The following is a 14662-nucleotide window of genomic DNA, read 5'->3' as shown; positions in this document are numbered from 1 at the left end:
ACTTAATATGAACAGAAACATTTTCAAAGAAAACCTGTTTTTTCCTCTTCAATTAAAGCATTTTCCTGACATGCTGGAAACTCAGGCATAATGACATGGTGCTACAGCAAGTACCCCAGGAGTTAAAACTGATTGGGTCCTTATCCAAACTGAATGAAATGCAAAAGGCAAACAAACAACTTAAGTGAATTTGCTATTTAAAATTCTAGGGGATTATTAATAGCTCAGGTAAGGATTTTGTTTCTGAATGCAACTTTTATCTTGACAGTGTTCCTTTAAAGGGCAACAAATACTAGAAGTCTCTGTGACGGGTTGGATCACAGAAACCCCCTTGGGAACTGCCAACTGATGTGCCAGGACTACTTCTGCTCCTGCTTTCCCTGCCAGCCTGGGAATCCAGCACCCTATCTTGTTGAGCCAGACACGCCAGCCTGCTCCAACACAGACCCAGGGTCTGAACCATGTGCCCCAAAGCTGCAGACTTAACTGAAAGCAACTTACAGAAGTGTTCCTGTCTTTAACACTCAGATGTGCAACTCCCAATGGGGTCTAAACCCCAAATAAATCCATTTTACCCTGTATAAAGCTTATACTGGGCAAACTCATAAATTGTTCGCCCTCTATAACACTGATAGAGTAAAAAGTGATTTTATTAAATACAGAAAATAGGATTTAAGTGGTCCCAAGTAGTAACAGACAGAACAAAGTGAATTACCAAGTAAAATAAAATAAAACACACAAGTCTATGCCTAAGAAAACTGAATACAAATAAAACCTCACCAGTTCCAGTAAGCTTCCTTTTACAGACTAATCTCATGCTAGTCTGGGTCCAGCAATCACTCACACCCCCTGTAGTTACTGTCCTTTGTTTCAGTCTCTTTCAGGTATCCTTGGGGTTGGAGAGACTGTCTCTTTAGCCATCTTAAGACAAAAATGGAGGGGCCTTCCAGGGGTTTAAGTAGACTTTCTCATGAGGGTGGAGACCGCCTCCTTTCTCCTATGCAAAGTCCAGCTCCAAGATGGAGTTTTGGAGTCACATGGGCAAGTCACATGTCCATACATGACTGAGTTTCTTACCAGCCAAGCCACATTCCTGGGAAAGCTCCGATGTGGATTGGCATCTTCAAGTTCATTGTTGGCTTAAGTGGTTCTTGATTTGGCACTTAATTTGCACATTCCTTTCTCAAGAAGCTGACCAAATGCTTTGCTAAGGCTATCAAGCAAGTATACAGCCAATATTCCTAACTTCAAGTACAAAAATGATACATGCATACATATAGGAGGAATGTATTCAGTAGATCATAACCTTTACATAGATATGTTACCTGACATATGTGGCATAAAACATATTCCAGTTATATTATATATACATTCATAAGCATATTACCATGAAGCCTTATGGGGTATACCGTCACAGTCTCATTAGAGTTGCTAGAGAGAGAGAAAGAAATAGGGGAGTAAAGTTGATAATTCCAACTGCAGTTTGCTGTCTCCTTCATACTCCCATTGGAGCATACTCTACGTCTCCAGGAGGTCTGAGTCTGCCACACGCAGCAGTATGGAGTATTTCACTCTCCAATTTCTCTCCAAATATCGCTTGCTTTCAGGAAGAGTTGGGAACACAGCAATCACTTCTTCCTCTTCCCTGCCAGGATCCCTCCCAAGGATTCCTTTGTTCCAGTTTTTGGGATTCTGTGTGAGGCCTCCAGGTGCTGTCCAGAAGGCACAGCCCAAGGCAGGGGCACTTCCAATTCAGGCTGCTCTTGGGGCCAAAGCAGCATAAGCCAAAAGGCCATAGTGCTACAAACTAAAGCACCAACCCTGAGTCTTGTGAGGGTCCAGTATATACAGTCCAACACAACATCTGCAGTGGGGAAGTTCTCCCCCAGGCCCTTATAGCTAAGTATAGGGGCAGAGTGGGCAGTAAGAATCCCCCCCTCAGTTTTCTTCTGACACTGTGTAAGGCAGTGGTGGGCAACCTGCGGCCCACGGGCTGCATGCAGCCCATCAAAGTAATTCGCTGTCGGGCTGCGAGACAGTTTGTTTACATTGATTGTCCACAGGCACGGCCACCCGCAGCTCCCAGTGGCCACAGTTCATCGTTCCCGGCCAATGGGAGCTGCGGGAAGCAGCAGCCAGCGCATCCCTGCAGCCCACGCTGCTTCCCGCAGCTCCCATTGTCTGGGAACGGTGAACTGCGGCCACTGGGAGCTGCAGGCGGCCATGCCTGCAGACGGTCAATGTAAACAACCTGTCTCACAACCCACCAGCGGATCATCCTGATGGGCTGTGCGCAGCCCGTGGGCCGCAGGTTGCCCACCACTGGTGTTAGGTGTTGAGGTTTTGTTTTTATTTCCCAGCCCTAATCACCTGACATGGGCCTAGGTTATAATAGGTCAATACCCTGGCACGTGACAGATGTCCATCTCTGCTCCTGTTATGCATAGGCTGCCACACTCTGTCTATTTCATAGTGATGGTGACGTGCAGTGTACGTGTAGCTTCATGCTGCAGTGAAAAGCAGGCCTTGTCCACACTGTGGTGTGTAACAACATGTGTCAGAGAAACCCCCTTCAAGAGCTTTCTCCCATTGATAGAGTCTCTCTCTGTTGTTGGAAAAGGCTCCAGCTGCCTGAGGCTTTCCTGACCAGAGCCTTTTCTTACAGTGGAGAAAGACTCCAGCAGTGGGGAGACAGCCGGACACGACACTGTTAAAAAGAGCCATGTAGGCAGGGAGGCATATCTTGGATGAGTAGAGAGTCATGTAAGGTATGTATTCGCATATATACCCACTCTCTTCAGGCGTGTCTTTACCTGCCTAAGCTGCACCTCACAAGCTACAATGCTATTTATATCCATGCTGGGAAGCTACATGCATAGGTATGCTACATGCCACTGAAAAAATGTAGACACGCCTTATGTTAATCATCCTCAGCAGGTAAATCAGCTTTTGCATCAACAGGTATTGTATAGAGAAAATAAATAAAACTAATACATATTTTTTTTCTTCTACGACCTTGGCATTTTTCATGATAAATGCAAAGGTAATTTATGGCACAGTTCCAAATAGTAATACAAACTGGGAGGAGTGAATAAAAGCATGATAATGCTTTCATATCTGCTGAGGCACATACAGTTCTTACAATAACCTCCCCATTCTATATTTGAATTTTAAATGGCACATGTACTTACCACACACATATACAATTATCTCTTAACACTATGATCCTCCCACTGAACAGTTTCAATGTAAACAAACAGGAATTTGAATATATTTGAATTTTAAAAAATGGTTTCCTTACGGCTAAATTCTGCCAACTTTTAACTACCATATTCCATTTGCAAAGCAAACCATCTCCCTATAAGGAGTTGCTTAGTGTAACCAAAATTGTTATGTGAAAAAGGTGCAAAAATTTTGCACAGGAATGAAATGTATAGTCCAAACGTAATATCTTGACCTTATTCTAGTCAATGGCACAACTCTCATTGACTTCAACAGGGCCAGGATTTCACCTCACTTGTTCAAATCCCAGTTTAAGTGGACAAAATAATGTATTTGCACTGGTCTGGATTTGTGCATATAACCATGTTGCATGCCTGTACAATGCATGTGTTTAAATCCTAATCTGTGTGCATGCATTGGGGTATTTTCTCACTTAAACAGGGTATACAGAAAAGAGTAACATTGTGCATACAAAAATCCAGCTCTGCATTTTGTCTCACCAGTTACATTTCGCTGACGAAAGTCTTCTTTAAATTAGGGAAACTGAGCCCCTAAGACATGAGAACAACATAGTACGTCTTTTAATTTTCTTAATAATGCATAAAGACTAATGGTTGCAATAGAGAAGCAAGCAGTTTAGCGAGTCAGAAGTTTCAAATTATTAATTGCTAAGTTAGGCTGCTGCCATTTCACAAATTCCCCAGAAAGCCCAAAATATAATGCTTGTTATAGTTCTTTTTAATAGCATGATAGTTTCTAATGCCATTACTTTTCTCCCATTGTAACTGTCAATAGGGGGAAATTCTTAAAGACAAAAGAGGAAACAAGGTAGCTTTTCAGTTGGTGAGATCTCTCAAAATTATTTGTCAGAAATCTGTCTGGGTTGTTGAGGTTTTGACAGCCACATGGTAGCATGCTATTTTACTTGCAAACAAGACTTGAGTAGCAGATCCTGACCTTTATGGTTTAGTATTGAAAGAGACTTTTCTCTCATCATGTCACAACTTCTGTAATGCTCATGCTTTTATTTGTTTGGGAGGGGGGTTGTTTTCTTAAAAAGAAAACAGCTTTCCTCAAATTAACCACTAAATGTCACCAAGTCAGATTATTTTATATTATCTAACAGAATGTGACTGGTGCAACCAGATGTAACATTCTAATACAACATTGGGCAACAAAGCAGCTTGAAAAGAAAAATTAAACTGTATTTCTGATAGAAAATACACATTATGGAAATAAATAATAATTCCATTAATAACATATGCCTGCTACTGCCAGGTCAAGGTTGCTTGTTCACTACATCGTCTACCTGAAGGATGATCCGGTGGTTAGAGCCATAGCATAGGACTTGGGACACCTGCATTCAATTCCCTTGCTCTGCAACAGACTTCCTGCATGACTTTGGGCAAGTCACTTAACCACCCTGTTCCTCATCTATAAAAATGGGGGTGATGATCATTCTTCTGTAACTCACAGGAGTTTTGTGAGGGTAACTACATTAAAAGTTTGTGAAGTGCTTTGAGATGTACTACTGAAAAGTGCTATATAAAAGCTAGATATTTATTATTAATGTGTCTAAAGACTTTGGGTGATTTGAAAGTAAAATCCAGTCTCACAATTGAGGAAAGGGTGCAGGAACTCATTATGTATCCAGTACTTCTGCCTACAGGTTGGAATGGTGGATAATGTGCTTATATACTACTTGGGTATGGTGATAAAGGATCTTTGTAATGGTGGGTTGTGTGATCCCTTGCTTTCTCTGGGCAGCTGGCATGGATAGCCCTAGATGACCTCTTGCAGGATTTTCCGTCATTCTCCCCTCACCCTAGTGCAGCCCCACACAGGGCCTTAAGTGTTATGGAAAGCTTTGAGCCAGCTCTCCACATCAGGATAAGTTTTACTTGAATCTTTCCAGACCTTATATGGATACGCTGAAGAGAAGTTTAGTCCTTTTACTTGAAGTGATGTAAAATTAGATTGAACAAAGCAATAGAAAATATAGACAGCTATGAAACAATCTGGGAATAAAATGGACTAAGTGACCTATAACTTTTTTCATCTCTAATCTGTAACATTCAATTAGTTATAAACAATGGGCATTTGCTCTGTACCCACAGGCAAAATGCAAAGGGTAACCGACTCCAGTTTCCCTTAGGGACATTCCATGCAAGATCTGGTGTTCAGGTTATTTCCCATCTCACCAGAACAGTATTTGGATCATAACAAAAGTGGGGCAATCTGACTCAGAAAATATCCAGAACTTGAGATTATTTGCCATACCAACACCAATGCAAAACACAGTGGGTTGTGCAGCAATGAACCTGTCCAGCTAATTAATGAGTTTAGTCAAATGTGTGTGATCTCAATTAATTTACTACAATCGATGGGGATACCCACAGTAAAATACCCTTTCAAGTTTATTAGCTGAAAATCACAGCCAGCCAGCAATGCACTGAGCAACGTCATTGTCAATGTGAAACCAAATCCTATTCTCCATATAAACAGGCCTTTAATTCTAAGGCAGGGAATGTGTGGATTGTTATCAATGAGAGATTTTGCTGCCTTGATTATAGGCTGAGAGCAACATTCTCCTCTTCATTTACACAAAGGAAGAGGACCAAAACAAGTGACCCCTGGCTGCAGGGTCCTCCAGAAAAGGGCAGCACTGACGCTGAGAACTTGTTCCCTCTCTTTCTGGTGCTCAATAGAATCAATGCTTTAGGAATGACTGCCTTCCATATTGTCCCTTACACACACAGGTGCTGGAACTAGGTCTGCTGGGGGTGCTGCCAGAGCCCCTGGCTTGAAGTGGTTTCCATCATATACAGGGTTTACAGTTTGGTTCAATGACTCTCGGCACTCCCACTATACAAATTGTTCCATCCCATGAATTTCTGAGTGCAAGTTTGATTGAGTGTCAGTGCTGCCTGAGACAAGGTGGTGAGGGAATATCTTGTATTGGACCAACTTCTGCAAGAGGTACTAATACCTAAGGAGGATGTCCTGCAATTGCATCTGTACAGCAACCGGGGATACTGCCACCACTTGGTAAAAGGAGAGGGAATAGCAAGAGGGGTAACATTTCTAATTTTACTAATAAGAAATTAAAGTGGAGCCTTACGTCTGGATTATTTCTTGGATTCTCAAAATTTGCCATTACAAGAGAAAAGAAAATCCCAATCTTGGAAAAAGAAATAAATACAGGAAGGAAAATTATTTGAGCACATCAGCCTGATTCTTTATATCCAGCATCTGGTTGCACTTTCATTCGTTTTAAGGTCTGGTGCTTCAAAACTGAATCTTAAAGAAACAATAAAAGGGTCTGCTCTCGTCTGGCAAAGCAGGATAAAGTGACTTTGAGGTAAAGCCTTTAGGGCATTTCCTGTTGACTCAGTGCCTTCCAGCTACAGGGCCTTCTGCAAAACAAGTTTAGTGGGCGAACTAAAAAATAAATGCCAAGATGTAGTGCAGTTATTGACTTGTGATGAAATTTATCGTAGCAGCTTCTATGTTCCAGCCTATGCCTTTAACAAAAAAGAAGAGCTTGTTTCAGTATGTTTTTTAAAGGAGCTGGCTTAGTTTGTGGCAAAGAAGCCTAGACATTTCCAGAGATGGTATTTAAGTGAATTTATGGACATATGGCCAAATTCAGAGCGGGTGCATAGGGGTTCAATTCCATTGTTATCAGTTAAATAGCACTCACTTACTCCAGGTCTCCATCTGGTGCAGAGCATCCATCCCTTTGCCCCTACACATTCATTTCTGGCTTTTATGAGTAGGGGATATCTGAAACCCATCCATTTCTGAGCTAGCTTAATTGACAATGAATATCAGTACAGATGATTGATGTGACATTCCTCACTGGCAACACTTACTTTTCTTCTGTAAACATTTGAGGAGCTGGTCAAATAATGCAAAATATTATTAGACAATTTATTTGAGGAATAGAAGCATTGTTCCAAAAATAGCAAAATGCTTCTATTCCTCAAATAAATTGTCTAATAATATTTTGCATTATTTGACCAGCTCTGCAACTGGCTGAATAGTATCTGTCAACATTTATTCATAGAAGATATTGATCAAAATATATTTCACTCCCACTGGAGTCCCTGGAAGCTTTGCCATTGGCCTCAATAGGAGCAAGAAGAGGCCCAAGGATATATTATTATTTTTTCCTTTTGTGGCATAAAGGTGCATGGTACTTAAAAGACAGCAATACACAGGGCCAGATTTTCAAAGGAATTTAGACACCTTAAGATGAAAATAGGTGCCTAGTGTGATCAATGGGAGATAGCCACATAACCTGCTTAGGCACTTTAGTAAATGCGTATGCATCTTTAGGCACATCGATTCCATTGTAAATCCATCCCACAGTCCCTACTCTGAGAAGCTTACATTCTAAAGCCCCAATCATGCAAATACTTAAGCATGTGAACAGCTTTACTTTTGCAATCAGTCCCATTCAAGTGAACTTTATGCATGTGACTAGTCACATTAAGTAACTGCATAAGCATTTGCAGGATCAGACCCTAAAGTTGCCCTTATACTAGGAAAAGGGCCCCTTTGCCCAACATCATCTAAGGTTGATTACAATTGGCCGCTTCGATAGACAGGATCAAACCATTTTCAACTCCCAAAAAACACGATGGACTCCTGCTGAAACAATTCAACAAGGGCCAGGAAGTAACATCCTGGATTCCTTTTGTCACCACTGGGTCACTTTCTTGGTATAAACAGACCCTTATAAATCTGCACTGGGAAATCCCAGTGGAAGCCTTAGGATGACATATCCCTTACTGATTTTGCTCTGTGCCTGCACCTATTGTTACCTCTGCTTGCCATACTATTTGCACATGTGCATGTTACACACACACACACACACACACACACACACACACACACCCCACAATTTACTTGTTATAGCTTTTGCATATTTATTTTGCATATTAAGGCCAAAAACTGAACATGCGGGACAGACAGTCTCATTACTTTTTCCAATGAGGAGCTTCTAGGAAAACTGCCTGGCAGATAATCAGATAAACAAAGATAACACAGTCTTTGACTGCAGCAAGCTCTCAAGGCCCAGAAAGAAGGATGTTCTTTAAAAATCCCTTGTTGCAAGGGAGCATATGCTACTCCCTCAGAACTGACAGTGCTTGGTTGATTATTACGCAGCCCCGACATTACTGTTATGATCAAGTGCAAGAGAGAGAAGCCCATTGCAGCAAAGGAGGAATATGCTGAAGTTTCACAGACTCTAACTTCACACAATCTGGATCATGTTTGAGATGGCATAAAAAATGGCCTGGGCACGGTGAGCCAGGGGAGGGACCCCAAAGCTCTTGGAAAAAAACTGCATTTTGATATGCAGAACCCCAGACAACCCCGCTCTGCACTCTGATTAAATTGGCTTCCCTCAAAAATTCTTCCACTTCCTGGAGGGTGAGAAAGAGGATAGTGAGAAGGCTCAGGTGCACTCTCCCAAGTGCTCATTAGATATCACCACATTAATTACTTTTCTGCTCATGTCCATTAAGTGTCAGTCATCTATTAGCTCTTGAGAGATTAGGCCAACACTGAGGTTTTATGATGTGCTCTCCAGGAGCACTGAGGAGTAATTTTTACACTTATTTCTTCAAATAGAAACTTACCGTGGCCTCTGAATGGAGTAACTCCTCTCTTTTGCCATTCCCTCCCCCAGCCCCATATCAGTTCGATTGTTTCCAAAAAGAGAGATGAGCCGTCCGCAAATTCGAATACTGGCATCAGCAACTGAAAATCCATGGATTTGACTGGAGTCGCACTAGCTTACATCAAGCTTAAAATTAGATAGGATATATCAATTGCCTTTGATTTTGCCTTGATTCATTACGCTCCAGTTGTTTCTCACGTGTCTGCCATTAGAGACAGAGTTTATTTCTAAATGGCCTGTAGCTGTAACCCTTTGTGGTAAGCTTCCATAGAATTTTTAGTGCTGAGCTATTCATTCATGGCATGTTCATGCTGGTGCACCACAGTACTCACAGTGTCAGTCTGCTGTGGGATCGGCTACAATCTCTTTGTTCTGTAGCCAGTGCCAGGACTTAAAAGACAACTGTGTCCCCTTGGCTCAAACCACCAAAATGTCTGGTCAGAAGGCCACTGTGAATGGGTTGTGAAAGCATTTGTTTAAAGTTTTTAATTGCAATTGACATTACCAAGCCAAGCGCTGAAGGCTGCCATCTTGACAACAATGGATATCATGGCAGTATGGTTTCCAGTGTGAACCAATTCCCAGCCCGCTTTAATAATGGTTTCTATCACACACACACACACACGCACACACAAAGTTGGAACATTCAGCCAAGAAATCTGGGCTAACTCAGTTTTGTTTCACATTCCACCTATAAACCATTATTAAAACAGGTTGGCAAGGGGCTTACATTCTCTTTGCTTTTCTTCAGAATCACAAACTATCGGTAAAAGCTTAAATCAAACAAAACCCAAACATTTGAAAGTTTGTTCAAGGTGAAAAGAGCTTCTTACTTTGCTGTACGTTTCCAGGCTGTTGGGATGTGCTGCATGCATGACGTCTGGTTTAACCAAATGGTAATAGATTGTCTTTAAACTAGACACTAAAGTGGAATTTAAAAAAAAAAAACATTCGGCAATAGCCTAAGTGCTCCCACTGGATCTATATTATAGGATTCCAGGATTGTCAGTCTGGCTTTGTGTGTGTCACTCTTGAAGCCTGGAATGTCTGAGTCAGTGTCAAGCGATGAAAGCAGTTACAGGTATGTTCAGAGCTCTTTTTGTTCAGAATATATCAACAGGTTCAATCATCACTGGAATTCATGGCCTGTTACCATCCAATATTTATGTTCTCAGCCATTTTGGGCTTTTTTTTTTTACCCTTTACAAATTACACCCAAACGACATCATGGGCTTTTAACTAGTTTAAAGGTAAAACTCCCATTGATTTCAGTGGGAGTGGAGTTAAGCCAATGCTAAGCACTTTTGAAAGTCCCACCATACAATGTCCTCAGTTTGTGTCTGTTGTTTGTTTGTATAGCACCTAGTACAATGGGGCTTAAATCAAAGTTGGGTCCTTAAGCACTACCACAATAGAAATAATAAGAGAAAGATGAATGTGTCCTGCATATTTTAAAGGGTATTGTATGGGCTTGTCTTCACTACGCGCAAAATCGGCGCTGCTGCAATCGATGCAGCGGGCATCGATTTAGCTGGTCTGGTGAAGACGCTATAAGTCAATGGAAGAGCGCTCTCGCAATTTCAGTACTCCACCTCCCCGAAAGGCGGAAGCTATATTGACAGGAGAGTGTCTCCCATCCACACAGCGTGGTGTAGACACCACTGTAAGTCGATCTAAGCTACGTTGACTTAAGTTACATATTTTACGTAACCTAACTAGCATAACTTAGATCGACTTACCTCGTTAGCGTAGACCAGCCCTATGATTTCAAAACAGCACATAGGAGGTATGAACAAACTTACTTTTAATTTTCTCTATATAGTTGCATAGACCAGGTGCAACTTTCAATTTTTACTACTTAATGGACTGAAAAAAATATTATAAAAAGTGGTTGATATTTCACTACATCAGTTCATTACAAAGGTAATAATGCCCTGTGTCTTTTAATTACAGTACTTAAAATAATCCACAGTGATAAGAACTATAAAGATTATCATATTGGCTTATTAACATGATAGTTCACTTAGTTCTGTGATGAAACAATGATGACCAGGCTGTTATGCAGTGACATCTAATTATTCTGAAGAAATGTATGAGTATTTCTGTTTGTAAGTTTGTGTGCAATCACATCTCATTCTATCTTATCTTGTTAAAGCAAGGATATACATCAGGGAAGAATCTGGTTGCCAGGTGCCAGATCTCTGAAAAGCTGGTCAAACCATACCAGGGGTTTTCCTTAACTGGAATTTAAGGGTGTGTTATTGGAGCATATTAGTTAACACATTCTAACTAACATGATCCCATACTCTAACATATAAAAGGCAATGGAGACTTTCATATGTGTTAAGCTGGTCAATTGAAGTCTAGGCTTTAACTCAACTAGTTTAGCATATTTTAAAGTCAATACTCCCTTGTCTTCATGAGTTTTAGAGCCTGTTAGAATATGCTACCCATTTGTTCTAATAACTCGATCATAAGCCGATTCGTTTATAAGCCGCCCCGCCCCCCCCCCAAGATGGATAAGTAAAAATGGCAAATTTTTATGACCCATTCATAAGTCGACTCTATAATTCAGGGGTCGGCAAACTTTGTCTCCCAGCCCATCAGGATAAGCCGCTGGTGGGCCGAGACGGTTTGTTTACCTCGAGCGTCCACAGGCACGGAGGTAAACCTAAATAAACAAAATGTCCCAGCCTGCCAGTGGCTTATCCTGACGGGCCAGGACAGCAACCGGTGGGTAAATTTCAGGGGGGGGGGGGGAAGAGGCTAGGCTAGGGGTCAGGGGAGTAACCCCTGTGACCACCCCCTACATGACCCCACACCTAACCCAGGACCTCCCCACATGACCCTTCCCCATATAACCCCTCCCTGCCCCACCCCTAGCCCGGGACCCCCACACTCTTCCCCATCCCATCCCTTCCCACCTTACCTGCAGCGGGCCAGGGAGGATGTCTCTGGCCCGGCCAGAGCTGCTCCAGCAGGCCGGGCGGCATGGCCAAAGCCTGCCAGCCCCGGAGCTGCAGCTGCTTCGGAGGCTGGGGGGAGAGCAGCATGGCCAGAAGCGGAGAGACTCTGGCCCCGCCTCTTCCCTTCTGGCTCTGCTGGCTGTTCTGCCTCTCCTTGCCCCTTCTGTTGGGGGGAGGGGCTGTCTGTGTCCCACCTCTCCCTCTCTATACCCGTTCAGAAGCCGACCCCCTTCTCTGGTGCTTCCCTTTTTTACTAAAAAAATTTGGCTTATGAACAAGTATATACGGTACCTTTAAATTCTAGTCAAGACAAGGCCCAAGGAGTTAAGATTATCAACTGACCTGTGGCTGTTCACAAATTTGGGGACTAATTCTTAGTTCTGTCCTTGTCAGTTTCTCCTCTCAAATGCCTCATTTTACTGGCATAAGACTAGATTGTAACTCCACAACATGCCTGCACAGTGCTATCTCTTTACTCTCAGTCAAGTGTTTTGACAAAGTTATGTCACTGATTATTCAGAGTCAATATAATTCCAATCATGGGGTGGTCTCTCTTCAAATATCTTCTATTATTTTACCAATATTCCCTTTCCATGCACCAAACTATGGGTGAGAAGAAAGATGGGAAAGAATTTCTGGCCAACCCGTTCATTCTGAATGATACATTGACAGGATTTGGTTTATTAATTGATAATTGTCTTAAATAAAATGTTTCTCTCATTTATTATTTCAGAAAAGGAGAAGAGATTTTTCTCTTTGCTATTTTGCTTTTGCATTTCAATCACATTATCACAAATTATGCATATTAGTTATGCTTTTACTGCTTCCCTGCAAGTAAACTAGAAATAGCCATACAGTGCAGTAGTATGAGCTTTCTCAGGGTCATTTCACTAGGGTTTTCTAGTTTCTTGCTATTTGATTTGGCCCTTTCCTAGTTTTAGACCACCTGCATTTCCCTTCTAAGACACCTGTGCTATGGTCATTGGGATCCACATGTCAGGGTCTTGTACAGTGCTGTGGACAAAACACAGTCCATTAACAACAAATCTCTCAAGAAGGCTCCAAAGGCCTCAGTGACAGGAGGCTTCAGGAATTCCAGCAAATATTAATCTGTACTTTCATCTCTAGCTTGCCCAGAGGCTTTCTTCACTATCTTATCCTTCATGTTGGATAGCAGGTGCATGGAAATGCAACACTCACAATTATTTTTCTTTTAATCATGCTCAAGGAATCCAACATCACTATCTTGAGGTTGAGGGTGGACCATATGACAAACCATTTGCAAGTAGATTTGTTATCATGGCTGCAGGTGGTTTCGTGTTTAAAATGCAGATGGAAACCCAAAACATTTCACACTGAAACAGCAACTTTCATCCAACAATCTCAAAGTGCCTTGCAAACATTAATGAATCTGAACAACACCAGTGGGAGCAGAAAAATTGTTCTACCCTGTGCTCTGTTTGACATTTGGTAGCAGTTAACTGTAAGGAGTTGGCAGTGCTGCATCACCATCTCTGGTCATGTACTAGGTCATTAGAAGTCCCAGTTGAGCAGGATGACAACAGAATGCTGAATGGGATTCTAATGAAAATAGTCTATCTTTCGAGCTACCAGAATTACTCCAGAGGCCAGGTACATGTGCATGAATATGCATATCCTAAGATATGGATTCATTTGGCCTTATTTAAATTAAATTGATCCCTTGATAAGTATACAGTAAAAACCCACCTTAAGCAATCTTGCAAAGGACCAGCAAAAAAACCCACACACCCCCAACAATCACGTAAGAGAAATGGCCTTTAACTAAAGATCTATCAAAAATTGTGTGGGGAAGCCTTGGGCATATGGTACTTTAAAGTGGTAAATTAAAGCAAAACAGGGTGTGAAGGCAGTAGGGGAATATTTGACCTACAACCATACCACCTAGCAATGTGATCCTATCAGCTCTCACAAGACAGGTAGAGTTAACACTTACATGAGAGGCCTTAAGGGAGGTTTAGGGCCAAATTTTCAAACAAGTGTACAAAAAAGGCTTGTGCATTTTTGCAGGCTTGTTTTATGCATGCACATACCTCAGTGCACAAGTGGGATTTATGCACTTGCATAGCTATGTGTGCATGCAAACCCTGACTTGTATTAAGCATCAGGGTATTTGCAGATCAACTCCCTGCCCCCCCTCCCACTCCACTCTTCCCATATTAGATGCTGAAAGAAATGCTGTTAATGATTCACAAGATTCTACTCTGGCCTCTGAGGGAATGCCTGCACAGCACCAGAGCAACCTCTCGGTCCAGATTCAGGCAGGGGCGCTGGAACAATTTTTATAGTGGGTCAGTGACGGTGCTGAGAGCCATTTAACAAAACTGCAAACCCTGTATATAATGAAAACCACTTCAAGCCAGGGAATGTTGCAGCACCCTCGGCATCCCTAGTTCCAGCACCTATGTACTCAGGTTTACAGGGCTCAGGCAAGTGCTCTAAAAACCAGCTATCCTGACAGCTCTTTGAAGTTGCCGCTCAGGCAGGAGCCCACCTCTCCTTGGACTTCGGAGCCCAAACTCCAGCCCTAGCTGCAACTTCGAAGTGCTCCATACACAGCTATCTTTAGAGTGTTAGTAATGAGCCCTGCTAGCCCGGATCAATAGATCCGGGCTGGCAGGCTGGCTCCCACTGCTCCATAATGCTGCATAGATATACAGTGCTGAGCAACACCACACAGACGGCAAACAGTGAAAACAGAGAACGTTGCTAAGATTCGATTTGCGCCTTCTTGACATCATTG

At 42.2% G+C, this 14662-nt stretch overlaps 1 protein-coding gene across 1 annotated transcript in view; it reads right to left on the bottom strand.

Moving 5' to 3' along the window:
- Positions 1-14662, bottom strand: part of LOC128846944 (uncharacterized) — a 156780-nt gene that overhangs the window by 3001 nt on the left and 139117 nt on the right. The gene's annotated exons all lie outside the window — the stretch shown is intronic.

Source organism: Malaclemys terrapin, chromosome 12 (assembly GCF_027887155.1).
Source record: "Malaclemys terrapin pileata isolate rMalTer1 chromosome 12, rMalTer1.hap1, whole genome shotgun sequence".
Classification (NCBI taxonomy): Eukaryota; Metazoa; Chordata; order Testudines; family Emydidae; genus Malaclemys; species Malaclemys terrapin.
This window is presented reverse-complemented; position numbering and strand designations above follow the sequence as displayed.